Source organism: Oryctolagus cuniculus, chromosome 11 (assembly GCF_964237555.1).
Source record: "Oryctolagus cuniculus chromosome 11, mOryCun1.1, whole genome shotgun sequence".
In the NCBI taxonomy this organism is placed as follows: domain Eukaryota; kingdom Metazoa; phylum Chordata; class Mammalia; order Lagomorpha; family Leporidae; genus Oryctolagus; species Oryctolagus cuniculus.
The window spans coordinates 59,523,208-59,551,056 of NC_091442.1; the positions used below are offsets into that span (position 1 = coordinate 59,523,208).

The 27,849-nt window shown below is 47.7% G+C and overlaps 1 long non-coding RNA gene across 1 annotated transcript; it reads left to right on the forward strand.

Moving 5' to 3' along the window:
• The first annotated feature begins 6,074 nt into the window (after positions 1 to 6,074).
• Positions 6,075 to 16,329, forward strand: LOC108178888 (uncharacterized). Its single transcript, XR_011380107.1, has 3 exons — positions 6,075 to 7,457; positions 10,287 to 10,377; positions 13,512 to 16,329. It is a non-coding gene; the product is annotated as an uncharacterized lncRNA (long non-coding RNA).
• Positions 16,330 to 27,849: the final 11,520 nt, after the last annotated feature.

Below are 27,849 nucleotides of genomic sequence, written 5' to 3' on the forward strand. Positions count from 1 at the left end.
GGTTGATTCTCTATCTTGGTCATTGGGAACAGTACTGCCGTGAACACAGGTGTGAGCGTGGGTGTTTGGTGCAACGGAGAAGATGCCGCCTTGGACCCCATATCCTGGGTTTGAGTCCCAGCTCCACCTCTGACTCCAGCTTTCTGCTGATGTGCACCCTGGGAGGCACAGGTATGGCTCCGATACTCAGGTCCCTGCCACTCACCTGGGAGATCCAGATTGAGTTCCAGGCTCCTGGCTATGGCCTAGTCCAGCTGTGGTAGGCATTTGGGGAATGAACCAGTAGATGGAAGCTCTCTCTCTTTCTCTCCCTGTGCGTGTCTGCCTTTCAAATAAAACAACAACAGAAGTTAAAATAAAAAATAATGTGGGTGTGCAGATGTTTTCTTGGCAGGCTGATTTAATTTCCTTTGGATATTTACCCAGCAGTGGGATTGCTACATCATCGGGTAGCTCTATTTTTATTTTTTAAAAAAGATGGTTAAACATTTTTATGCTAACAATTTTGGCAGCTTATGTGAAATGCACACAGTTCTTCCAAAACACAAATTCAGAAAACTGATCTGGAAAGAAAAAAATTTGGACAGCATCATATGCATTTAGGAAATTAAATTCATTTTCAAAAGCTTCCCCAGAGATAAAACTTAAAGGCCTAAATAGTTTCACTGGTGACTTCTACTAGACAGAAGAAATAATAGTATAATAATATAGTCTTTCAGAAAATGGAGATGGATCAAATGCTTTCCAGTTCATTTTAAGAGAACAACATAACCCAGATATCAGACCCTAATGATTATGAGAGGAAAAACATTTCAGAACTACAGTTCTAATTCATACAGGTGAACAAAAACCCTTCATTAAGTGTATGGCAGATCAAATCCAGAAATATTAAGACATGAATCACTCGCTTTTTCTTCTCCTTTGTGTATCTGCTCTGCTGTTTTGGTGTACGCTTTGGTGTGATCTCATGGCAGTAGTTACCACACTTCGGCTTCCGAGATAGGACTTTGTGAGCATTTCTCTCTCTCTCTCTCTTTCTTTCTCTCTCTCTCTCTCTCTTCCTTCCTTCCTTCCTTTCTCTTTCTTTCCCTCTCTCTCTCTCTCTCTCTTCCTTCCTTCCTTCCTTCCTCCCTCCCTTCCTCCCTTCCTTTCTCTCTCTCTCTCTCTCTCTCTCTCTCTCTCTCTTTCTTATTTGAAAGTCAGAGTTACAGAGAGAAGGAGAGGCAGAGAGAGAGAGAGAGGTCTTCCACCCACTGGTTCACTCCCCAATTGGACGCAACACCCTGAGCTGTGCCTGTCTGAAGCCAGGAGCCAGGAACTTCCTCTGCGGGTGCTTCCTACATGGGTGCAGGGGCCCAAGCACTTGGGCCATCTTCTACTGCTTTCCCAGGCCGTAGCAGAGAGCTGGACTGAAGTGGAACAGCCAGGACTAGAACTGGTACCCATATGGGGTGCCAACATTGCAGGCAGTGGTTTTACCGGCTATGCCACAGTGCCGGCCCCATGTGCATTTCTAAGAGGGCTGTTCTAGTGGTGGCAATGCTTTCTGCTTTTGCTTGTCATAGAAAATCTTTATTTCTCCTTCACCTCTGGAAGATAGCTTTCTGGGAATAGTATTCTTGGCTGGCTTTTTTTTTTCTTTTAGAACTTTGAGTGTTGTATTCCATTCTCTCCTGCCCGTAAGGTTTCAGAGGAAAAGTCTGCCATTAATTTAACAGGCATTCTCTTGTAACTGACTTATGCCTTTCTCTTGGTTTTAAAAATTTATTTATTTATTTATTTGAAAGTCAGAGATTCACAAAGAGAGGAAGAAAGTGGGGGAGCAGAGTGAGAGAGAGAGAGAGAATCTTCCATCTGCTGGTTCACTCTCCAGATGGCTGTAAGGGTCAGGGCTGGGCCATGCCGAAGCCAGGGACCAGGAGCTTCATCTGGGTTTCTCATGTGAGTACAGGAGCCCAAACCTTTGGGCCATTTCTTCTGCTTTTTACAGGTCATTACCAGGGAGCTGGATTGGAAGTGGAGCAGCCAGGAAATGAACAGGTGCCCATGTAGGATGCCGGCATTGTAGGCAGTGGCTTTATCCCCTACACCACAACACCGGCCCCTGTTTTAAGAATACTCTTTGGGGCTGGCGCTGTGGTGTAGTGCACTGCCTGTGGTGCTGGCATCCCATGTGGGCGCTGGTTCAAGTCCTGGCTGCTCCACTTCCAGTCCAGCTTTCTGCTGTGGCCTGGGAAAACAGTAGAGGATGGCTAGGAAGGGTGGCTTGCAGAGGAGGGCTCTTCCGCAAGTGCTGCGGAGCTGCTGGGAGCAGTTCCCGGAGGTGGAGGTGGGGCAGGTGGGCGGGGTCTCAAGATGGTTGTAGGCAGCTGAGCCTGGGAGGGGGAGGGTGCAGTGAGCACTGGGTTCTTTCTCCAGGGCAAGGCAGCCCTGTGGGAGCCCAGCAGCTCCGGTTCTGGTGACGTAAATGCCTCAGGTGCCTGTGACCCAAGCCGAGAATGCCCGGGGGCCCTCCTGCTTGGCCTTTTCCCACTCTTGGTTCGAGGTTGGTGACGAGAGATGCTGTGTGCTTGGTTCCCGTCCTCACAAGGCCGTCGCCATCTGCCAGCTGCACAGCGTGCTCATTTCCCTGCCCCACACCCCCGTGAGCCTTCTGAGGTGCCCTGGGACTCGGTTTCCACAGCGTCGGGCTTCAGTGTCAGTCATGGTTCGTCTTTGCTCCAGCCAGAGCCGTCACAAGGCAGCGTCTGCATTAGAGACTTCTTTAGATTCAGCGCAGGTACCTTGAGTGGGCAGGTTAGTGCGCAGAGTTTATGTTTTCACCGTGTGAGATGAACATATTTTGGGATGTGAGGAAGACACATTGCAAAGCATCAGTCTAGTTGAGAATGCCACAGCCAAGCGGTCTATTAACTGCATCCATGCGTTTTTCCAGGCTCATCTGGGCCCGGGTAGAGTTGTCTTCCGGAGACTTCATGCCTGCACTTTCTCTCTAAGGTTCACCTTTGGCCAAGGCCAAGCCAGGGCAGGTCCTTCCTGTGGTCCTGAGCCCAGGTGGTGGTTGACCTGCTTTGCCTGGTTGAACCTCACATTCCTTTTGAGGCTTTGGGATGGACGTCAGAAGGGGAAAGGGAAGAAAATCCCCATTGGAGGGGTTGGTTGTACTGTAGTACAAGCCCTTGCCTGCTGCAAACCAAGGCTGTTCTCTGAGTTAGGCTTGGGCCTGCTTCCCAAGAGTCTATCTGCTTTTCCACTACAGCTCCCAGGTCTCCCGGGCCCAGCCGGTCCTGCCATCCTTGGCCTGCGGTGGAGCCTGGCCCCAGGTTCTACCAGAACCTGAACAACATGACTTCACTAAGTGCAAACAAGGATGACTCAAAGGAGCTTGTGCTGGTGGAACCTGTGATGAATTCAGAGGTAGAGGAATGACAACTCGGAACAGGCCTTTGAGAGAACTGTGATGAGGCTTCTTAGATAAAATCAAATCTTGATGGGAACTCAGGGAACATTTTGCCTAACAGAGATAATGAAAGCAAAGTTGCACTCTTTTTCTTGTTGAAATGAAACGGGGGAGGCTGGGCTGGATGACAAGACTAAGAGGATGCAGCGATCTGTAATTAGGACATGGGAGCATGTAAGACGGCATTAGAGACAACGTGGATCATCAGCGTCTCAGATACAGCTTGTGCGTTGACTACCTTTCGAGAAAAAGAGTTTTGTCTGGAATATTGGATAAGCTCTAGAGAGAGAAGTGATTTTCCACATGAAGGGTTGGTTTCAACTACTTCCAGTTTTTTTTTAAAGATTTATTTATTATTTTATTTGAAAGGCAGAGTTACAATGATAGAGGGGAAACACACACACACACACACACACCCCTCCATCTGCTGCTTCATTCCCAAATGGCTGCAATGGCCAGGGCTGGGTCAGAAGCCTGGAACTTTATCCGTCTGTCCCAGGTGGCTGGCAGGGTCCAACCCCTTGGTCCTTCCCCCCTTGCTTTCTCAGGCACATCAGCAGGGAACTGGATCAGAAGTGGAGCAGTGCTCATATGGGATGCCAACATTGCCTGTGGTGGCTTAACCCCTGAACCACAATGCTGGCCTCTCATCTACTTCCGTTAATGCTTTTTGGTCAAAGGCCGTTTGGCTAATACACTTAGGATCCCCGATTTTCCTACCGTTTTCTCTGTCCTGAGAAATAGAGTATTTTGACCCTTCGATGAACAGGCTAACTGTATATCTTTCTCTGCCAGCTTGAATCCAAGCTGGAGCCTTGAACATTGCCAGGCACTGATAAAGGTGTTTAGGTTGTTGCCTAGAACACTGAAAGAAATAAGTCCCAGTCTTAAGCTGAGTTCCTTAAGCCCTCATAAAAACTGCGCCACCACCCCCTTGTAGAGGACAAACCCAGGTAGGAAAATTTTCTCTCATTACACTTCATGAGGGTCACTGCGGTGACCGTGGCCTTCCGTGCTTCTTTGGAATCTCCACCAGCTCTATCTTAGGGGGCTTTAGCATACTCCCTTGTAGGAATTTGAGGGGTGACTCCAGCTGGGCTTGGTGGGGACTCTAGCTGGGTTTGGTAGCATCAATTATAATGTTGCCTTTTTCTAAAAAAAAAAAAAAAAAAGATTTATTTACTTATTTGACTGAGTCGGGGGGGCGAGGTGGAGGGAGAGAAGGAGGGGGAGAGAGAGAGAAGAGGGAAGAGAGAGCTTCCTTCTGCTGGTTCACTCCCCAAATGACCGCAATGGCTGGAACTGGACCAGGCCAAAGCCAGGAGCCAGGAGCTTCATCCTGGTCTCCCACATGGGTGCAGGGACCCAAGCACTTGGGCCATCTCCTACTGCTTTCCCAGGTGCATCAGCAGGGATGGCTGTTTGGGGGTCTTTTATGGTTTGGATGATAGTTTGAGTATCCCTCAAGTCCCATGTGTTAGGGGCTTGATCCTTAGAGTCTTAAGTTAATGGATTAAGGAAGGAGCTTAATTCAATTAGGGTGTCTGAAAGTGGGGCCTTAGAAAGGGATCAGATCGGACTGGACTGCTGGTTTGGAGCTCGTGTGATTGAATTAGGGTGGTTTTATTAGGAGGGACCCCAGACACGGGAAGAATGTGCTCTCTATCTCTCTGCTTCCTGGCTCAGCATGTCATCATCCCTGTGTAACGTGCTCCACCCTCACCAACCTCCACCATTATCAACTGCAAGGCTGATGGGTTACCCGATCTTTGACTGCGAACCTCCAAAACTGTGAGCCTAGGAAAACCCTTCTTCCTTTCTAACTGGCTCTCACAGATGTCTGTTATAGTGAAGAAAAGCTGACTAATACAGAGGCCTTTGATATTCCAAGTGGATTTTAGAATGGATATTTTTGCTCTTGCAAAAAGAATTGTTGAGGTTTTTGTAGGGATTACATTGATGCTGTAGATCATTTTGGATAGCATTTTAACTGTCTCAAGTCCTCCCGTTCACAAACACAGATGTCTTTCCACTATTTGTGTCATCTTTCATTTCTTTCAGCAATGTTTTGTGGCTTTCAACACACAAATGTTTTGCTGCCATGGTTAGATTTATTCCTGAGGATTTTATTCTTCTGGATGCTATTGTGATTGGAATTAGTTTTGTAATTTCCTTTTTGGATTGTTTATTGTGCATGTATAGCAATGCAACTAGGGATGGCGTGTGGTGCAGTGGTTTGAGCTGCTGCTTGCGATGACGACCTCCCATATGAGCACCAGTTGGAGTCTTGGCTGCTTCACTTCCGATCCAGGTCCCTGCTAACATGCCTGGGAAAGCAGCGGAAGATGGCTCATATGCTTGGCTCCTTGCTGTCTGTGTGGGAGACCAGGATGGAGTTCCAGGCTTCTGGCTTTGGCCTGGCCCAGCCTCAGTCATTGTGGATGGAAGATCTCCGTGTCTCTGTTTTTCCCTATCTGTTACTCTGGCTTTCAAATAAATACATCTTTTTTTGAAAAAATAAATGCAACTAATCTTTGTGTATTGATTTTATATTCTGAAACTTTGTGGAATTAATATAACTGTGTGTATGTGTGTGTGTGTGTGTACTCTTCAAGATTTTTCTACATACAAGATCATTTCATCTGTGAACAGAGATTATTTTTCCTTTCCAGTTTTTTTTCTTGACTGCTCTAGCTAGAAGAATGGACAACCTTGTCTTGTTCTCAGTCTTACAAGAAAAACTTTCAGTCTTTCACCATCGAGTGTGATGTTAACTGCGGATTTTTCATATATGGCTTCACTGTGTTGGGATGGTTTCCTTCCTAAGGGGAGATGTCAGCACATGAAAAGGAAAGCAACTAAGAAAAAACACACAGAACACTAAGTGTAGCCTGTGAAGCAGGGAAGGAGACAAGGTTTATCTGTGGCTCAGTGTCGGAGACACATGGCCTGAGCTCTGCTGAAGCGCGCTTGGCCGAGCTGCAAAGGTGACCGGTCAGGCTGTACCGCTGGCAGAGGTCAGCCGCCTGACGCCGAGGCAGGTGTGGAGATGCCGTGGGCTCGGGCAGCAGCAGTTGAAACATTCTCTCCTGGTTAGTGTTTGGTGGGGAAGAATGTGTTTTCTTTAGGATTTCCCTATCCTGGGATGACCGTTGTAGTTACTAGTTTTTAAGTCGTTGTGAGTAACCTGTGGTTTCCTATACTTTCCTATAATCACTGAGACTTATTATTGCTTGTTTTTCTGTATTTAAAGTTCCTTGATGCAAGACCCTGTTTTTGTGAAGCTGCACATTGTTTATGATGAATGGATTACATCACTGGTGATAATAAAACTGGGACGAACCGGGCATCGGGGCCTCTGCTGTTGCCTTTGGTCTTTGACAGAGACTCTGGTTTCCGCACACAGAATCAATCTGCGTCTGTTTCTGTTGTGGGCGAGGTTGGTTGGGCCTAAATTTCTATTCCGGACTCTTGCCTTTTACGTGGAGGACTCTGAGTACAGGCACAAACGTGCCGTGCAGTGCGAAGAGGTTTATTTACACAGTGAGAGAATGCACAGGCACCGGAGGGCTTTATCTAGGGAGCGTGCGGAAGGACGGGTAGAGAGGGACTTCCACACCCTGCTTTCCCTGGGTCGGTGAGGGGAGAGAGCAGGGGAGCGAGAGAGAGCCCCCTCCCCTTTACCAGGCTTCTTACACGCTTAGAAAAGGGAGTGGTTACAAAGTACTGCCCGAAGGTCTCGGTGAGGAGAGGTACATCCTGGGGAAGAGGTCATCTGATTGACAGTCGGGTTGATATGGTAACACGGAGTAGGGGAGGTGTGGCTTCCAGGTCCTGAACTTAAGTTGTGTGCCTGACTTGCCCCACATCACTTCTGTACTCTGTGCCCTGCGGTGCTGCACTGGACGAAGCCGAGTGGCGAGGAGAGGAGAAAGTGAAACACAGACGGCCAGCGGCAGCCCTGGTGCTGGTCAGAGTCGCGGCCGTGAGAAGGCAAGTAGTTTTGTTTTGTTCAAACCAGGGTAACAGTGGGAGCAAAATCAATCTCTGGGAGGTAACATTCTGTTCAGTCACTGAGATATATGCTTAAACAACCAAGAGCTAACATCTCAGAAACTAAATTGGAGGACCTTTTAGAGGCTGTAATTAAGCATAATCCTTGGTTCCTAACAAGGTACTGTAGATGCTGAATGTTGGGATAGAGTAGGGGAAGATTTGATTTGATTTATTTATTTATTTTTCAAGATTTATTTATTTGAAAGAGTTACAGAGAGATAGAGGTGGCGAGAGAGATCTTCCATCTGCTGGTTCACTCTCCAAATGGCTGCAATGACCAGAGCTGGGCCAATCTGAAGCCAGGAACCAGGAGATTTTTCTGGGTCTCCCATGTGGGTGCAGGGGCCTAAGGACTTAGTCCGTCTTCTGCTGCTTTCCCAGGTGCATTAGCAGGGAGCTGGATTGGAAGTGGAGCAGCTGGGACCTGAACCAGTGCCCATGTGGGATGCCGGCACTGCAAGCGGCAGCTTTACCCACTACACCACAGCGCCGGCCCCAGAAGGGGAAAATTTTAAAAGGGCTCACAAAACTGGAGCTTCTCCCCTGGTGACAAGTTTCTCTACTTGGAGTTTAATAAAACCCATCTTGGAGCCCATAACAGAGCCTCCTAGGCAAAACAGCCCCACTGCTGCACTTCCTTCCACAAATCCTTTCGCTTCCTCTGCTGACAAGCCTAGGTAGGCTGCCCTCAGTCCAAGCTGCAGCAGAGTCAGCTTAGATCAAGTCCAGCTTGCAGGTCCCACAACCATGGAACCTGGTCCACAAGCAGAAGGTCGCATGCTGCCTTTACGTCAAACTTTCGATTTCAAGTCTCTGAAAGCTCTTAGAGATGGTGTGATTGAAATCAGAGTGACTGCCCCTTCTACTGCAAGTATGACTGAAACCATAGGTCAGTGACACTCCTGCCGTGGGATTGGTTCGTGTTAGCCAAAGCTACGCTAGATAGAGGAGAGTGTTTGATTTGGAAATCTAGCTTAGCAGGTTTCTGTCAGGAATGAGCACAGGCTAATCAAAGAAATAACATCCCAATCGCCTTGGAAATGCTCACTGGAATAGGACTTTATCTAGAATTGGAGAATCAGCTAACTTAGGACGAACTCTGAGCTTATGAACAGCACATAGGGTTTGAATGACTAGCAGCCCACAGGGCTTGGATGACTATACCAGAAACACGGAACGCCCAGGGGCCCTTTACTCAATGTCTCCAAGGCCCTAGCGAGCCATATTCCCAACGTGTGGATCGGTTAACACGAGCAGTTCAGACAGGTATCACACAGTCAGGCTGCAGAAATTATTTTTTATTTATTTATTTATTTATTTATTTATTTTGACAGGCAGAGTGGACAGTGAGAGAGACAGAGAGAAAGGTCTTCCTTTGCCGTTGGTTCATTCTGCAATGGTCTCTGCGGCTGGCACGCTGCAGCCGGCGCACCGCGCTATTCCGAAGCCAGGAGCCAGGTACTTCTCCTGGTCTCCCATGCAGGTGCAGGGCCCAAGGACTTGGGCCGTCCTCCACTGCCTTCCTGGGCCACGGCAGAGAGCTGGCCTGGAAGGGGGTAGCCGGGACAGAATCTGGCACCCCGACCGGGACTAGAACCCAGTGTGCCGGTGCTGCAGACGGAGGATTAGCCTATTGAGCCGCGGCGCCAGCCAGGCTGCAGAAATTCTGATAACGCAAATGGCATGTGAAAATGTAAATAAAGATGGTTAGAAGACTGCAGCACTCATTAAAACACACACACACACACACACACAGGGAATTTCAGACTATATTAGAGCTTGTCAGGCTATCGGCAGAACCTGCCATACCCAAGCAATGTTGGCATCGGCTCTTAAAGGAACATATAGTGCAGCCAAAAGAGGTGTTTCAGTTGTGGTAAATTAGGACATTTGTGAAAGGATTGCAGACAGAATCCAAAAACTGCAATGAGTCGCCTACCTTTTGTTGCTCCAGGGTTATGCCCTAGATGTAAAAGAAGCAACCATTGGGCAAATCAATGGGAATCTAAATTCTATCAGGATGGCACTCCTTTAGTTGTTCAGCCTTCGGGAATCGGGAAACCGGGCCCACCCCAGCCCTGTCAACCAATGAGGGAATTTGTGGCTCCGACCCCAAGCAAATTGTCTCTGTCTTCAGAGCCACCTCAAACAGTACAGGGCTGGACTTACCTGCTCCATCTCGACAGTACTAACCTTTGAACAAGGAGTCTAGGCCATTCCTACAGAAATATATGGTCCTGTTCCATCGAAAATAGGTGGATCGGGGCACTTGGTGTAGTGGGTAAAGTCGCCACCTGCGGTGCCAGCATCCCTTATGGGTGCCAGGTCGAGTCCTGGCTACTCCACTTCTGATCCTGCTCTCTTCTATGGCCTGGGAAAGTGGTAGAAGATGGCCCAAGTCTTTGGGCCCCTGTATCCATGTGGGGGGACCTGGAGGAAGCTCCTGGCTCCTGGCTTTGGATCGGCACAGCTCTGGCCATTGTGGCCATCTGGAGGTGAACCAGTGGATAGAAGACCTCTCTCTCTCTCTCTCGCTCTCACTCTCGCTCTCGCTCTCTCTTTCTGCCTTCAAATAAATAAATCTTTTAAAAAAGGAAAGAAAATAGTTGGATTAATCATTGGAAGAAGTAACACTCCAGTGTTACCTGGAGTCATTGACGCTGATTTTCAAGGGGGGAATTAAAGTAATGGCAAATCAAATCCTATTCATACATTGCAACCAGGCATGAGAATTGCAGTTACTAATTTGACCTTATCTTCACTTAGGAAGACGCCGCTCTAAGGAGCTTGGCGGTTCAGGCGCTTCTCAAGTGTTTTAGACTCAGGCCCTTCCTGCAGAAAGACCTCAGATGATCACAAAGGTAAGTGGGGAAAGGCTCACAGGCACACAGGCTCAGGGCCAGACGCCTCTGGGATCCACAGGCTTGGGAAGCCACACCCCAGAGTGCAGGCTGAGGGGGTTAGGGGCTCCTACCCTAGGAAGGCAAAGTACAGGAGAACTTTTCTGGGGAAGGCCTGAAGGAAAATAAGGCTATTTTAAGCTCTGTATAGCTGATATTCCTGTCACCTTATGGGATCAAGATTTGCTCTCAGCTATGAAACTAAAATTAACCACTGCAAAATTTTTTTTTTTAAGATTTAATTTTTTGAGAGAGGCGGAGAGAGAGAGAACCATTGGGTTCACTCCCCAAAAGGCCACTGTAACTGGAGCTGAGCTGATCAGGAGCCAGGAGCTTTTTCTGGGTCTCCATGTGGATGCAGGGGCCCAAGGACTTGGGCCATTTCCCACTGCTTTCCCAGGCCATAGAGGAGAGATGGATGGGAAGTGGAGCAGCAGGAAATCAAACCGGCGCCCATACGGGATGCCGGCGTCACAGGCTGAGGCCTACCCTGCTACGCCACAGCACCCGCCCTGAGGATGTTTTTCTTACAAGTACTTCTAATGTGTCTCATAGTTCCCTGGGCTGGGAAATAATGGAAAGATGTGATTATTCATCAGGTCAAGGGTCAAGAGAAAATAGTCAAGAAGTCCCTGAGCCTACTGAGACTCACCCAAAAAACAATCAGCAAGGACTCAGCTATTCTGAGGATTTTTCCTTGGGGCCACCGAAGCTTCTCCATTAGTCCATGCAGAGCCGTGCAGTGGACAAATGCTGACCCTGTAGGGTGGATCAGTGGTCCCCGGGTGAGGAGACGCTCTCACATGTACATGGAATTAGTTGATGAGCAACTTAAGGTGGGACATACTGAAGAGACCACTAGCCCTAGGAACACATCCATTTTTACTATCCCTAAAAAGTCAGGAAAATGGAGACTTCTACATGACTTTAAGAGAAATAAACAAAACTGTGCAGACTCTGGGTGCTTTACAGCCCGAGCTTCCTTCCCTCACAGCAGTTCCTGCAGAGTGGAAGTTAGTAGTTATAGATCTCAAAGACTGCTTTTTTTCCCCAGTTCCTTTAGCACCTCAGGATAAACAGAGATTTGCTCTTTCAGCACCAACATTCAATAACACAGCTCCCACGCAAAGGTGTCAGTGGAAGGTTTCCCTCCAAGAATGAAAAATAGTCAGAGTAAACCTACTATGTGTCAGAAATTCATTGACAAAGCCTTAGCAGCTATACTTCCAAATTTCCTTCTATTTATCTCGTACATTATATGGATGCTATCTCAGTTTCTGCTCCTCCAGAAAGATGGGTTCAGCAGGTATTACTAGAAACAGAACAACATCTTAAAGCAAAAGGCTTTCTACTGCGCCTGAAAAAATACAACAACTACCACCCTTTAAATGTTTGGGAACAATAATTGCAAATAGATCAATTAAGCCACAGAAGATAGAGAGCCAAAGGGATAAAGACTCTTAATGATTTTCAAAAGTTATTGGGAAATATAAATTGGCTTCATCCTTATTTAGCAATTTCTCCACCAATTAGCAAATTCATTTAAAATGCTTGAAGGGGACCCAGACCTTTCATCTCCTCAACAGATGTCATCTGCTGTGCTGGCCGAATCAAAGCTGGTCGAAGCGTAGAGTTCAATCACAGCGCACTGATCATGCTAGTACTTCCCGTAGTTCTTCCTGCCAGTGTGTCTCCCACGGCTGTTCTTATACAGCAACGGCCACATTTCGGTGTTGTAGAGTGGATTCATCTCCCTAATCGGGAAATGAAAACAGCTGCACTGTATGTGAATCTTATAGCATCAACCAAGACGTAAGTGTCTTACTCAACTTACCGGGCAAGATCCAGAAATTATACATGTGCCTTTAGATAAATGTCAGAGAGACCCTTTTTCAAATTTCTGTTCCTTGGCAGATAGCCTTACTGAATTTTGCAGGATATCTTGATAATGGTCCCCCCAAAATAAACTTCTAAGGTTTCTACAAGAAACTACTTTTATCGTTCCTCAAATCACTCAGACACAACCTATTCCAGGTGCAGAGACATGCTTTACTGATGGGTCCTTCATTGGGAAGGCTGGCCTAAAGGGTCCTTATCTTACAAACGTTATTCTGACTCTAGTACAAAAATTGGAAACAGCTAAACTAAAGTAATTACAGGAAACAGCTAAACTAAAGTAATTACAGGATGAAGAACTATTTATGTTATTCTTCCAGATGCAACAAGTAATCTGAAATAGGACCTCACCCTTTTTTATTACTCATGTTAGGTCTCATACTTCTTTGCCAGGACCTCCACACACAGCAAATGATACAGTTGACGAGTTGATGATGTCAGCATTTGAAATGGCTAGGGCCTCCCATACGTTGTTGCAGGAACCTGTGGCAATGCTAAGACGACAATTTCATATTTTCAAGGCCCAGGCCCAGAATATTCTAAGAATGTGTCAAAATTTGGCTCCCACTCTGGTTAATGAAGGGGTTGATCCTAGAGGACTTGGGAGCCATGAGCTGTGGCAAATGGATGTTATGCATACAAATTCACTTGGGCGTCTAAAACATGTTCATGTCAGAGTTGATACCTTCTGCTCACTCATCTGGGCACCTGCACAGGTGGGTGGAACCTTTCACATGTTAAAAATCCTTGTTTAGAAGCTTTCGCTGTCCTCGGCATTCTGCACTCTGTAAGAACTGACAACGGCCCAGCTTGTACAAGTGAGGCCTTTGATGATTTCTGTCAAATTTGGGGAGTTCTCCGTATTACTGGCATCCCTTATAGCCCACAAGCTCAAGAGATAATTGGATGTCCTTATTTAAAACTAAAAAGCCAAAGGGGGAATCTGATGGCCTTTCATGACAGCAAAGCCCCGTCACAGACTAAAACTAGCCCTACTAACTTTAATTTTTTTTATTTGTTATAATCAAAATGTGAGTTCTATGGAAAGACATTCTGGTCAAAAATCTGCAAGCCCTTCTCCACTTGTCAATTGGAAAACCAAGAAGAAGGAATTTGGAAAGGACCGGACCCCTTACTAACCTGGGGAAGGGGATTTGCTTGTCTTTCCTAAACAGCTGCAACACCCTTCTGGATTCCAGGTGCTTCCATCAGGCCGGGGCGTGGAGGATGACCAGCTAGACCAGAGCTTCCGGAGGACGGCCTTGAACCCCAGCGGGACCCGGAAGGCGCCAGCCATTAGTATGATACCAACTACGAAGACCAGAGCAACCCCTGATTCCTCTCCAGTCACCTGGGGCCAGTTCAAAAACACCATTCAAGCCACTGAAAACCTTTGTCAACAAAACCTCCCTCTCACCTCCTCAGCCAGCCTCTGGATGGGTGTCTTCACCATACTTTCTGTTGTGGTAGCAGGAGCGCAGGGGGAACATTACTGGGCATTTATCCCCAGGCCCCCAGTGTTGAGAGCAATGACCTGGATTGACAGACCACCTCTTGTATATGTTAATGATACAACTCACATGCCCCATCCCAAAATTACGAATTTTCCAGATATGACAAAAGAAGGAACTCCATTTAATTATACTGGTCAAACAGTATACAGGCCCTTTTGTATCACAAAAAATCAGTCTCTTAGTCCAGCATGTGTTTCCATTGGGTATCAAGGATGGCTTTTGCAGTCACCGGATACAGACTCCTCCACTCAGGGTCTGTATTTGCTTAGAGCATATAGTCTTAGAGGGGCAGAGGTCAATTCCTCTAAGTTCCCTGACCGACCAGACAAACACTTTTGTCAGCACCAATCTTCCTGGGTGGTGGGGGAATTAGAATGGCACAGTTGCATCTCTCCTTACTCAAAAGCTTATAAACTGTTAGATGAGGTTTATTTTAATTGGGGCCCCTATGGGCATATAATTTCCCCCTCTCATCTTAATATTTTTTATAACAGTACTACTAAAACCGTCACTTCACCAGGTCTTTTACGGTGGCGTGATGGTGGCATGGCTGGACCACAGCTACAGCTTAGCTCTGGTCCCTTACAAGACACCCAGTGGAAGGTTGCTGCAGCTTTAGGTGCTTTAAGTATTTTTAAAATGGATGTCACCCTAGACACCACTAATGCAACCTCTATTTATGTACCTCTTGCTTATACTGTCCCTATCCAATCTTGCGTTTTTGCACCTTATGTTTTGCTTGTCGGACAAAACGTGGTTATCCAAAAGGATAACCACACAGGCCTCTTTCATGTTTCCTGTAAACATTGTTTTTTACATCATTGCATTTCTAAGGATAACGAAAATCAAACCATTTTGTTTATGTATCAACCCACTGCTGTTTGGCTCCCTGTGAATTTAACTGAGCTGTGGACACAAACTCCTACATTACCCGTTCTTCATTCAGTGATCCAAGCAGTTGTCATTAGGACTAAACGTATGTTGGAGTTCTTTATTGGCGTTAGTCTGACCATCATTGGCATAATTTCAGCTGTGGCTACCGCTGCGGTGGCTCTCACCCAGGATGTACAAACACATGCCTTTGTTAGTAACATGGTAATGAACTCTTCACAGCTCTGGCAAACCCAGCATCGACTGGATATTGCTGTTAGGGATGAACTAGACAGTCTGAAAGATGCCATTTCCTGGCTGGGACAAGATTTGGACACTGTGCATACTCAGGTGGAGTTGCCATGTCATGTTAATGTCACTGCCTACTGCATCACTCCCTTAAGATACAATGTATCTGAGTACAGCTGGAATCAAGTTAGAGCGCACGTTCTGGGTGCGTGGGGACAGCACAACGCTACCTTAGACGTAATTGCTCTGAAAAAGGATATCGATCGCTTCTGTACTCTCCATTTGGATGCCGCTGGAGACGGTATCATTTCTAGTATTACTAAAGACTTACAGGCTTTTTATCCAACGATTTGGTTACGAAGAAACTGTATCTTTTTGATGATTATATTGCTCACGGTTTCTCTTTTCTGTTTTCTCTTTTGCAGTCTGCCAAAACGCAACCCACGTAAGAGACCAATTAAAGATGATTCTGCCTCAGCTTACCATGACAGTGTTGCCATTTCAAAAAATTAATAATAAAAAAGTGGGAGGTGTCGGAGACCACGGCATGGCCTGAGCTCTGCTGAAGCGCGCTTGGCCGAGCTGCAAAGGTGACCGGTCAGGCTGTGCCGCTGGCAGAGGTCAGCCGCCTGACGCCGAGGCAGGTGTGGAGATGCCGTGGGCTCGGGCAGCAGCAGTTGAAACATTCTCTCCTGGTTAGTGTTTGGTGGGGAAGAATGTGTTTTCTTTAGGATTTCCCGATCCTGGGATGACCGTTGTAGTTATTAGTTATTAGTTTTTTTTTTTTTTTTTTTGACAGGCAGAGTGGACAGTGAGAGAGAGACAGAGAGAAAGGTCTTCCTTTGCCGTTGGTTCACCCTCCAATGGCCGCCGCGGCCGGCGCGCTGCGGCCTGCGCACCGTGCTGATCCGAAGGCAGGAGCCAGGTACTTATCCTGGTCTCCCATGGGGTGCAGGGCCCAAGCACCCGGGCCATCCTCCACTGCACTCCCTGGCCACAGCAGAGAGCTGGCCTGGAAGAGGGGCAACTGGGACAGAATCTGGCGTCCCGACCGGGACTAGAACCCGGTGTGCCAGCGCCGCAAGGCGGAGGATTAGCCTAGTGAGCTGCGGCGCCGGCCCTGTAGTTACTAGTTTTTAAGTTGTTGTGAGTAACCTGTGATTTCCTATACTTTCCTATAATCACTGAAACTTATTATTGCTTGTTTTTCTGTATTTAAAGTTCCTTGATGCAAGACCCCATTTTTGTGAAGCTGCACATTGTTTATGATGAATGGATTACATCACTGGTGATAATAAAACTGGGACGAACCGGGCATCGGGGCCTCTGCTGTTGCCTTTGGTCTTTGACAGAGAGCCCCCCGGTTTCCCCACATCGAAGTCTTTCATCTGAGTCTGCCTCTTTATGCTGTGTCACGCCATTCATCTTTGGGGTCAGCCTGTCACCTGTGCTGTGGCTGCAGCAGTTTGGGGTCTGCTGGCTGAGCAGTGGCTGCTGGCGGATGTGATGAGAAGTGACAGGAAGGATGGCCCCGCCTCCATGCTGACTGCCTGGATGCCTCCCTGCTCCTGCCACTGACTTCTTGGGTGGTGTTGGGCAAAAAACTGTACATTGCTTACCTTAGTTTTCTTTGTGTAACAATTTTCTTTATTATTTGAAAGAATGGCAGAGAGAGAAAGGGAGAGACAAAGAACCTTCCATGGGCTGGTTACTCCCCAAATGCCTGCAGTAGCCAGGGCTGGGCCAGGCAGAAGCGAGGAGCTGGGAACTCCCTCTGGGTCTCTCATATGGGGGCAGGAACTGAAGCCCTTGGGCCTTCCTCTGCTGCTTTGTCAGGTGCATTAGCAGGGAGCTGGATCAGAAGCAGAGCATCCAGGATTGGACCAGCGCTCTTACAAGGGATGCCAGCATCTTAACCTGCTCTGCCGAAATGCCAGTCCCCTGCTTACCTTAATTTGCTGACCTACAAAAAGGAGTTGATTAAAGTACACACATTGGATTGTTTGAACATTCTGAGTTATTCTAAAGTAGTGAGGACACTGCCTGATAGTTAGCGCATGTGCACTGAGTGTTGAGGTCAGAGAAAAGGCAGCCAGAATGTGAACTTGGAACGGGTGGTCGGTAACTGTGGGTTGAACACATATGCTTGCCACCCTGCTCTCTGGGAACGGAGGAGGGAGTTGCAGCCTTTGCAGAACGTCTCCTTGCTCTGCACCTTGGGAGGCTGCTATCCAAAGCCCCTGAGCAAATCCTGTTTTGAAATGTCCAGGGTTAACGCCCTGGCCTGAAGCACCACATCCCATATGGGCACCAGTTGGAGACTCGACTGCTCCTCCTCCGATCCAGCTCTCTGCTATGGCCTGGGAAAGCAGTGGACAATGGCCCAAGTCCTTGGGCCCCTGCACCAACGTGGGAGACTCGGAAGAAGCTCCTGGCTCCTGACTTCAGATCAGTGCAGCTCTGGCCATTGTGGCCAACTGGGGAGTGAACCAGGGGATGGAAGACCTCTCTCTCTCTCTCTCTGTCTCTCCTCTCTCTGTATAACTCTGACTTTCAAATAAATAAATAATTTTTTTAACTTTTATTTAATGAATATAAATTTCCAAAGTACAGCTTATGGAATACAATGGCTCCCCCCACCCATAACTTCCCTCCCACCCGCAACCCTCCCCTTTCCCGCTCTCTCTCCCCTTCCATTCACATCAAGAATCATTTTCAATTCTCTTTATATACAGATCAGTTTAGCATATATTAAGTAAAGATTTCAACAGTTTGCACCCACATAGAAACACAAAGTGAACAATACTGTTTGAGTACTAGTTATAGCATTAAATCACAATGTACAGCACACTAAGGACAGAGATCCTACATGAGGAGTAAGTGCACAGTGACTCCTGTTGTTGACTTAACAATTTGACACTCTTGTTTATGGCATCAGTAATCACCCTAGGCTCTTGTCATGAGTTACCAAGGCTATGGAAGCCTTTTGAGTTCACCGACTCTTATCTTGTTTAGACAAGGTCGTAGTCAGAGTGGAAGTTCTCTCCTCCCTTCAGAGAAAGGTACCTCCTTCTTTGATGACCTGTTCTTTCCACTGGGATCTCACTCGCGGAGGTCTTTCATTTAGTTTTTTTTTTTTTTTTTTTTTTGCCAGAGTGTCTTGGCTTTCCATGCCTAAAATACTCTCATGGGCTTTTCAGCCGGATCCGCATGCCTTAAGGGCTGATTCTGAGGCCAGAGTGCTGTTTAGGACATCTGCCATTCTATGAGTCTGCTGTGTATCTCGCTTCCCATGTTGGATCGTTCTCTCCCTTTTTTATTCTATCAGTTAGTATTTGCAGACACTAGTCTTGTTTATGTGATCCCTTTGGCTCTTAGTCCTATCATTATGATCAATTGTGAACAGAAATTGCTCACTTGGACTAGTGAGATGGCATTGGTACATGCCACCTTGATGGGATTGAATTGGAATCCCCTGGTATGTTTCTAACTCTACTGTTTGGGGCAAGTCAGCTTGAGCATGTCCCAAATTGCACATCTCTTCCCTCTCTTATTCCCACTCTTATATTTAACAGCAATCACTTTTCAGTTAAGTTTCAACACTTAAGAATAACTGTGTATTGATTACAGTATTCAACCAAAAGTATTAAGTAGAACAAACAAACAAAAATACTAAGAGGAATAATGTATTAAGTTGTTCATCAACAGTCAGGGCAAGGGCTGATCAAGTCACCGTTTCTCATAGTGCTCATTTCACTTTAACAGGTTTCCTTTTTGGTGCTCGGTTAGTTGTCACCGATCCGGGAGAACATATGATATTTTTCCCTTTGGGACTGGCTTATTTCACTCAGCATAATGTTTTCCAAATTCCTAACAGGGATCACTTTTCAGTTAAAATTTAAACACCTAAGAATAATTGTGTGTTAATTACAGAGTTCAACCAATAGTACTAGAACAAAAAAATACTAAAATGGATAAAGTATTACATTGTACATCAACAGTCAGGACAAGAGCTGATCAAGTCACTGTTTCTCATAGTGTCCATTTCACTTCAACAGGTTTCCCCTTTGGTGCTCATTTAGTTGTCGCTGATCAGGGAGAACATATGATATTTGTCCCTTTGGGACTGGCTTAGTTCACTCAGCATGATGTTTTCTAGATTCCTCCATCTTGTTGCAAATTACCATGTTTCATTGTTTTTGACTGCTGTATAGTATTCTATAGAGTACATGTCCCATAATTTCTTTATCCAGTCTACTGTTGAAGGGCATTTGGGTTGGTTCCAGGTCTTAGCTGTTGTGAATTGAGCCGCAATAAACATTAATGTGCAGACAGCTTTTTTGTTTGCCAATTTAATTCCCTTTGGGTAAATTCCAAGGAGTGGGATGGCTGGGTTGAATGGTAGGGTTATATTCAGGTTTCTGAGGAATCTCCAGACTGACTTCCATAGTGGCTTAACCAGTTTGCATTCCCACCAACAGTGGGTTAGTGTCCCTTTTCCCCCACATCCTCTCCAGCATCTATTGTTGGTAGATTTCTGAATGTGAGCCATTCTAACTGGGGTGAGGTGAAACCTCATTGTGGTTTTGATTTGCATTTCCCTGATTGCTAGTGATCTTGAACATTTTTTCATGTGTCTGTTGGCCATTTGGATTTTCTCTTTTGAAAAAATGTCTATTGAGGTCCTTGGCCCATCTCTTAAGTGGGTTGTTTGTTTTGATGTTGTGGAGTTTCTTGATCTCTTTGTAGATTCTGGTTATCAACCCTTTATCTGTTGCATAGTTTGCAAATATATTTTTCCATTCTGTCGGTTGTCTCTTCACTTTCCCGACTGTTTCTTTTGAAGTACAGAAACTTCTCAATTTGATGCAATCCCAAATGTGAATTTTGGCTTTGACTGCCTGTGCTTCTGAGGTTTATTTTGAGACAGAGTTCTCATCCAAGGTTGAAACCACAGCTGTGCTAACTTTTCTGTTGGCACAGTCCTGAGGCAGCACAGGACGTCTTGTGGTAAAAAGAGGTTTCTTTTCTTTCTTGCTTCTCTGCCTGTGTGTGTGTGTGTGTGTATGTGTGTGTGTGTGGTAGAGATTCAAGTACTTGAGCCATCAGCTGCTGCCTCCCAGAGTGTGCATTAGCAGGAAGTGGGAATCTGGACCAGAGCTGGGACTGAAACCAGGCACTCTGACATCGGTTGCAGGTGGTGTCTCAACCGCTGTGCCAAGTGCCAGCCCCATGTCAGGTGTTTGGTCGATGTGAGTAGTAAGCCAGCCAGGCTATGGTGAGGATAGCAAAGAATCCATTCTCCACCCTCCACCCCCTTTTTTGCCTCACTTTATTGTCAAGTAAATCAAGAACCTAAGAAAACAAATTAAATAGTTTCCTTGCCATGAGGTTGAGCTGTGTTGTGAAAGGCCTCTGTTTGCTCCAGTCTCAATAGGAAGCTGCTTTGCTTTCCTCCCAGAGTGGGTATTTTACCAGCTTCCTACAGCTGCCTGGAGCCGAGGGCCACTGGGGCTTGGAGAGCTGGAAGAGGGGGCAGACAGAATATCAGTTCCTCATTTCCTTTTCAAAACTGGGAAGGGAGGGATCTGCGCAGTAAGCAAAGCCAAAATAACCACGCAGTGAGTTACAAAGAAAGCAATCATTTAACCAAGTTCTTGTGCCTCCTGCCAATCATGCACCCTCCACCCGCCAGGCCTGCCCTGCTCCCCAAGGAAGCAAATGTTAACTCAGAGGAAATTCCTGCCTGGCCCGAGGTTTTCCGGAAGGACCCGGATCTCACTGTCAAAGCAACCAAACGATCCCTTTCTTTGAGTGGCTGCTGAGTTCTCCCTAATAGCACAGAGTATCCAAAACCTTGGTGTTTAAAACTCTGCCATTCATTATGATCTTTTTACTTCTGTTTTTTTTTTTTTTTTTGACAGGCAGAGTGGACAGTGAGAGAGAGAGAGACAGAGAGAAAGGTCTTCCTTTTGCCGTTGGTTCACCCTCCAATGGCCGCCGCTGCAGCCGGCGCACCGCGCTGATCCGATGGCAGGAGCCAGGAGCCAGGTGCTTTTCCTGGTCTCCCATGGGGTGCAGGGCCCAAGCACCTGGGCCATCCTCCACTGCACTCCCTGGCCATAGCAGAGAGCTGGCCTGGAAGAGGGGCAACCGGGACAGAATCCGGCGCCCTGACCGGGACTAGAACCCGGTGTGCCGGCGCCGCAAGGTGGAGGATTAGCCTATTGAGCCACGGCGCCGGCCTACTTCTGTTTGTTGATTTTATTCAGTCGAGCATTAAGCTTTTGACTGTAATGTAAATTAGAATCATGTTGGAGCAGCGCTGTGGCACAGTGGGTAAAGCCATTGCCTGCAATGCTGACATCCCATATGGGCACCGATTTCAGTCCGGGGCTGCTCCACTTCCAGTCCAGCTCCCTGCTAATGCTCCCGGAAAAGCAGTAGAAGAGGACCCAAGTGCTTTGGCCCCTGAACTCAAGTGGGAAACGCGGAAGAAGCTCCTGGCTTCTGCCTGGCACAGCCCCAGATTTATCTCAAAAATAAAAACAAATGAAAAAAAAATAAATCAGATTATTCCCGTGAGGATGCATATCCCACTTTGGCCTGAGTCATTCTGACACGGTTGACAGCCCCAGGCGCCAGCAACCTTAAGCCCACAGGTGCAACTGTCTGACCAGCAGTTTCCTGGAGCCCATGTCACAGCTGGTGACTCGGACAAATTTGTCTCAAAGGTGCCACCCCATCTGCCTCTCCTGGTATCAGCACAGGAGGTAGTACAGGCCCTTAAGGGCCACAAGGCAGGGATCTCTCCTGGAGAAAGAAGGAAAATCTTCCAGGCTCACCCAGTGGAAGGGTGTGTGGAAGAGGAGGCTTTTGTCTTTTTTTTTTTTTTTTTTTTTTTTTTTTTTGACAGGCAGAGTGGACAGTGAGAGAGAGAGACAGAGAAAAAGGTCTTCCTTTGCCGTTGGTTCACCCTCCAATGGCCGCCGCGGCCGCCGCGCTGCGGCCAGTGCACCATGCTGATTGGAAGGCAGGAGCCAGGTACTTATCCTAGTCTCCCATGTGGGTGCAGGGCTCAAGCACTTTAAAGATTTATTTATTTATTTGAAAAGTAGAGTGACAGAGATAGGGGGAGCGAGAGAGAGGATGAGCACCTTTATCCACTGGTTCATTCCCTAAATGGCCAGGTCAAAAGCAGGAGCCGGGAACTCCATCTGAGTCTCCCATGTGGGTGGCAGGGGCCCAAGGACTTTGGCCACCATCGGCTGCCTTCCCAGGAGCACTATTTGGGAGCTGGATCAGATGTGGAGTTGCCAGGACTCGAACTGGCACTCTGCTATGCGATGCTAGTTTTAACCTGCTGAGGTACAACGCACAACTTCTTGTTATAGAAGTGCAAAATAGTTTTTGCTATAGTATATTGACGGTGGAACGTCATTTTCTGGTCTATTTGGTGTGACAATGAGACTTTTTGAGCAAAATTCAGTCGTGATCACGCACAGAGGAGCAACACTGAATGCTTCCTGGTGGCGGTAGCAGGAAGAAATTGCTCAATCCACAAAGTCCACACTTGCAGTCTGTAGATGTAATAAGTTGCCCTTTTTTATTTTCTCTTTTTCATTTTCTAGATTAGTAATCTCATAGGAAAAGGAATTTAATGGCCATCTGATTCAGCTCATCAAGATTTTTCTTTGATTCTGAAATGCTGAGCACTACAGGTGCAGGTGTCTTGCCTAGTAGTTAATGGCAGGTGTTTGGCAGGCCCAGGGACACAGAATAACCAAGATTGGTTTGGCAGGGGTTTATTGGCAAAGGTTTACTTTTCTGAGCTGTGAAGGGCTGTGTTTCAACAAGCAGCAGCCCTGAGGCTTGGAGGAAGGATTGCATTATGGGAGGGCTTCTGGCTGCTTCAAGCTTGAGTTTGCAGGTCTTGGGTTTGCATGCCCCAGCCAGGCAGGATGTAGAGCAGGAAGCTAGGCTCTGAGGAAGTCTCCAAGACAACCAGGTGTGATGAGTTCCCGAAAAGCGGCCTCAGAGGGAAAAAAACCCAAAACCTTAGTGTACCATATCAGGAGGCCCGTGATGTCAGTTTATTCTATTATGGCTGATGTTAACTTGGATCACTTGCTATTTTCTCTGCCAGTTTTTGTAACTGTAAAATTAATGTTTTTCCTCTATAATTAATAAGTACTTTGTGGGAGACACTTTTTGAGATTATGTAAATACCCCAATTCTCATCAATTAGTCACAAAATCTTAAAAAGAAAAATTCATTCCCTGGGTTTGGCATCTATTATTGATTTGTGCTTCTTTTTTTAAAATGACTTATTTTATTTATTTGAAAGGCAGAGCTACACAAAGAGAGAGAAATACAGAGAGAGAGAGAGAGAGAGAGAGAGAGAGAGAGAGAGATCCTCCATCCCTTGTTCACTCCCAAATGACTGCAACGACTGGGGCTGGGCCAGGCCAAAGCCAGGAGCCAGGAGCTTCTTCCAGTCTCCTACGTGGGTGCAGGGCCCTAAGGACTTGGACCATCTTCCACTGCCTCCCAGGAGTATTAGCAGGGAGCTGGACGGGAAGTGGAGCAGCTGGCACTTGAACCAGCACACGCATGGCACGCCAGTGTCACAGGTGGTGGCTTTACCTGCTACACCACAGCACTGGTCCTGTGCTTAATTATTTTTCTGATGGCTGGTCAAATGGGGACTTTCTAATTCTGTCATCTCTTTGACATTTATTAGTTGACATTCTACAATGAGGAAGAATATTCCCTTCTTATTTATATCAATATATTCATGGATTCCTATTTTATTCAATGAGCTATACTTTGTTTAAATATTATTTAGTTTGATATTCAAATTATCGAGTTGTCCAATGCATACCCTGTAGGACTGTCTTTTGTATTTTTAAAAGTTTATTTTAAAATATATTTATATTATATATTTATATTTTATAATATACTTATAGTTCTTTATAATTTATATTTAAAAGCATAAAAATATATAAAAGTATATTTTAAAATGTTATTAGACCATTTTCAAACTTCCTGGTAAAACAGGAGATTCTAGAGTCATCATTTTTCTTTTTTAAGAATTGATTTAGGCCGGCGCCATGGCTCAATAGGCTAATCCTCCGCCTTGCGGCACCGGCACACCGGGTTCTAGTCCCAGTCGGGGCACCGGATTCTGTCCTGGTTGTTCCTCTTCCTGTCCAGCTCTCTGCTGTGGCCCGGGAGTGCAGTGGAGGATGGCTCAAGTGCTTGGGCCTTGCACCCCATGGGAGACCAGGAGAAGCACCTGGCTCCTGCCTTCCGATCAGCGCGGTGCGCCGGCTGCAGCGCGCCGGCCGCGGCGGCCATTGGAGGGTGAACCAATGGCAAAGGAAGACCTTTCTCTCTCTCTCTCTCACTGTCCACTCTGCCTGTCAAAAACAAACAAACAAAACAAAGAATTGATTTATTTGAGAAGTAGAGTTACAGAGAGAAAGAGAGAGAGAAAGAGGTCTTCCATCTGCTGGTTCACTCCCCAAATGGCTGCAATGGCTGGAGCTGGGCAGATCTGAAGGCAGCAGTCAGGAGCTTCTTCCAGGTCTCCCACAAGGGTGCAGGGACTCAAGCACTTGGGCCATCTTCTACTGCTTACCCAGGCCGTAGCAGAGAGCTGGATCAGAAGTGGAGCAGTTGGGACTCAAACTGGCTCCCATACTGGATGCCTGCACTGCAGACGGAGACTTAGCCTATTACGCAACAGTGCCTGTTCCTCCAGACTCATCTTGCATTTTCCCTGCTTCAGCCCTGCATTCGGTCATTTTTCCAAGGAAAGTGGCTGCTCCACTCCCAATCTAGCTCTCTGCTGTGGCCTGGGAAAGCAGTGGAAGATGGCCCAAGTCCTTGGGCCCCTGCACCCGCGTGGGAGACCTGGAAGAAGCTCCTGGCTCCTGGCTTCAGATCACACAGCTGCGGCCATTGCAGCCATTTGGGGAGTGAACCAGCAGATGGAAGATTCTCTCTCTCTCTCTCTGTAACTGAATTTCAAATAAATAAGTAAATCTTAAAAAAAAAAAAAAAACGTTGGGGAAAGGTGTCTTTTTTCCACGTGGTTCCTAGAAGCAGCGTTTGCTCCAAGACGATACCCACTCGGGATGCAATGCTGCAGTCTTTCCTGTTTGCAAAGCAGTGTCTGATCTTGCGCTAGCTCTGCTGTTTCCAGGCCGTTGAGTTCAGCCGGCTTTCATGGAGCAGATTCACTAAGACTTTGGTTCTACTTCCCCCGCTAGGTTCCCCTTGCGCCATGTCAGCCGGGCTTCAGGCGGAGACACGGGCGCCTCACTGTGGGGAGGGCGTGCTTGTGGCTGGGGACTGGCAGCACTCTGAATGTGGCCGAGCCTGCCACACAGGAGGCAAGGCCAGACCGACAGGGAAGCAGGTGTGGCAGAGCAGGGTTCCTGGGCAGGGTCACTGTGGGCGGCCTCTCTGACCTGTCTGGCTAAATGCACCCTCTTGTTCCCAACTGTGCCAAATGTGTCACAGGCATTGCCCAGCATTTCCTGGGTGGGGAGAGGGAGGGGAGAGCCACACCGGGCCAAGGCTGCTGGTTTCTGTTGGTAGTTGCCAGACAGGAGCAGCCAGCAGAATCCCCTGGAGGGGCCGCTGACCCCGAGTTCTGATTGAGCAGACATGGGGTGGGAGCCGAGTTTGCTCTCTGGGCAAGTTTCCTGGCTGATGCCACAGGACATGGAGGGAAGCCAAGATAGCCCCATGTCCCCAAGGCGATCATAAACATGGCCCTTCCCAGCTCAGCTGCTGCCTGTTGAGCTGGCGTCGTGGTCGCTTTGTTAAACGTCTCCCCTGGCCCCACCGCTCGCCTAAAGCCTGCCTCTGGCCCAGGAGTGTCAGCCTGCGCTTGCCAGGCTAACCAGGGACATTCTTTTCACCCTGTTTTTAATTGGCAGCTTTCACAGGCAAACCTCTGTGGTCACTTTTATCCTGATGATTTTCACCATGTTTGTCCCTTGAGGCTGCCCATTTGAACAGCAGGAGTGGTCACAGGCATTAGCCAGCCGACTTTCCGAAGCGGACAGTGAGCAGGGAAATTGCAGCTCTGCTCCCATGGGCGGCAGCGCCCGGCAAGGAGCGTCAGGTCCCCTGTGAGGGTCCGGGGGTGGGGGGTTCTAACCTGCTGCCCAGCCACCGCCCGCGACTTGGCCACTGCACCACTGAATCCACAACTTGCCTTCTCTCAATGCTTCCGCTTCCTGTGCCTTCTGTTTCGTAATGAGAAAAATTCGACTCAGAGTTTACGATGGCCCGAGCTATTTCCCAACACCGTAAAACTGCAGTGTTAGCTGCTGCTAGGGGCACCCTTGAATCTGGTGCCTTTTCAAACTGCTTCAAACCGCAAGGCAGGGCGCTGGTAAGTTAGGAAGCAGCACCCGGAAACTCCGTGTCCGCTGCCCCAGACTCTGGAGTGAATTCTTCCAGCTGTGCGATGGACAGCTACCCCTGTCCCCCTGAATCCAAAGCAAAGTCACTCAGACTGGGGGTGTCCAGTGGCCAGGCGGTGGCTCTGTCTGTGTCTCTGCCTGCGCTCAGGGCCAGGCCAGGGGGTGGAAGCTGGGGCAAGACCGTGGAGCAGGCGTCTCAGCCCTGGGACTAGAACAGCAGCCATCTCTCCTGTTACCCGCTTCCCAAGGCTCGTGGATCCACCTGTGGCAGCCTGGAGAGTATGGTGGGGCCAGAACAGCCCAGGCAGGCCGCAGAGTTCCACCAGCAATTTGAGACCTTGAAACTTACACCACAGAAACATTGGCAAAAAAGTAAGTGTGTCCAAAGGATCTACTGTGGTATCAATCTGGGTGAACACAAAACAGTCTAAGTACATTCTCTTTTCAAGATTTTATTTATTTATTTGAGAGGCAAAGTTACAAAGGGAGAAAGAGACACAGGTGTCTTCCATCTCCTGGTTCACTCCCCAGTTGGCTGCAATGGCTGGAGCTGTGCCCATCCAAAGCCAGGAGCCAGGAGCTTCCTCCGGGTCTCCGACATGGGTACTGTGGCCCAAGGACTTGGGCCATCTTCCACTGCTTCCCAGGCCATAGCAGAGAGCTGGATCGGAAGTGGAGCAGCCAGGTCTCGAACTGGCGCCCATATGGGATGCTGGCCTTCAGGCCAGGGTGTTAACCCACTGCGCCACAGTGTAGGCCTCTATTTATTTATTTGAGAAGCAGAGTTACAAAGGGAAAGAGAGACACAGGTGTCTTCCATCTGCTGGTTTGCTCCCCAAAAGGCCACAATAGCTGGAACTGAGCCAATCTGATTATCTTATGATTATAATCAGAAATGTATGCAGTTGAGGAATATATTAGAAAATGGTCATGAAATAGAAAAGTGCTTGGGTCCTGCACCCCATGGGAGACCAGGATAAGTACCTGGCTCCTGCCATCGGGTCAGCACGGTGCGCCGGCTGCAGTGCGCCGGCCGCAGCGGCCATTGAAGGGTGAACCAACAGCAAAGGAAGACCTTTCTCTCTGTCTCTCTCTCTCACTGTCCACTCTGCCTGTCAAAAAAAAAAAAAAAAAAAAAGATTATGGTTGGGGCTGATGCTGTGGTGTAGTGGGTAAAGCCGCCACCTGCAGTGCCAGCATTCCATGTGTGTGCTGGTTCGTGTCCCAGCTGCTCCACTTCTGATCCAGCTCTCTGCTAATGGCCTGGGAAAGCAGTAGAAGGTGGCCCAAGTCCTTGGGCCCCTGCGCCCACGTGGGAGACTCTTTGTCTTCACTACCTGAGAATTTCCTCAGAGCAGCTGGGCACACTTGGTTCAGAGCCTCTGAACAGTGAGTGGCTAAGGAGGGAAGAGGAGTGTAGAAGGGGCCAGGATTGGGCCTCTTTCTCCTGAAACGTGTAT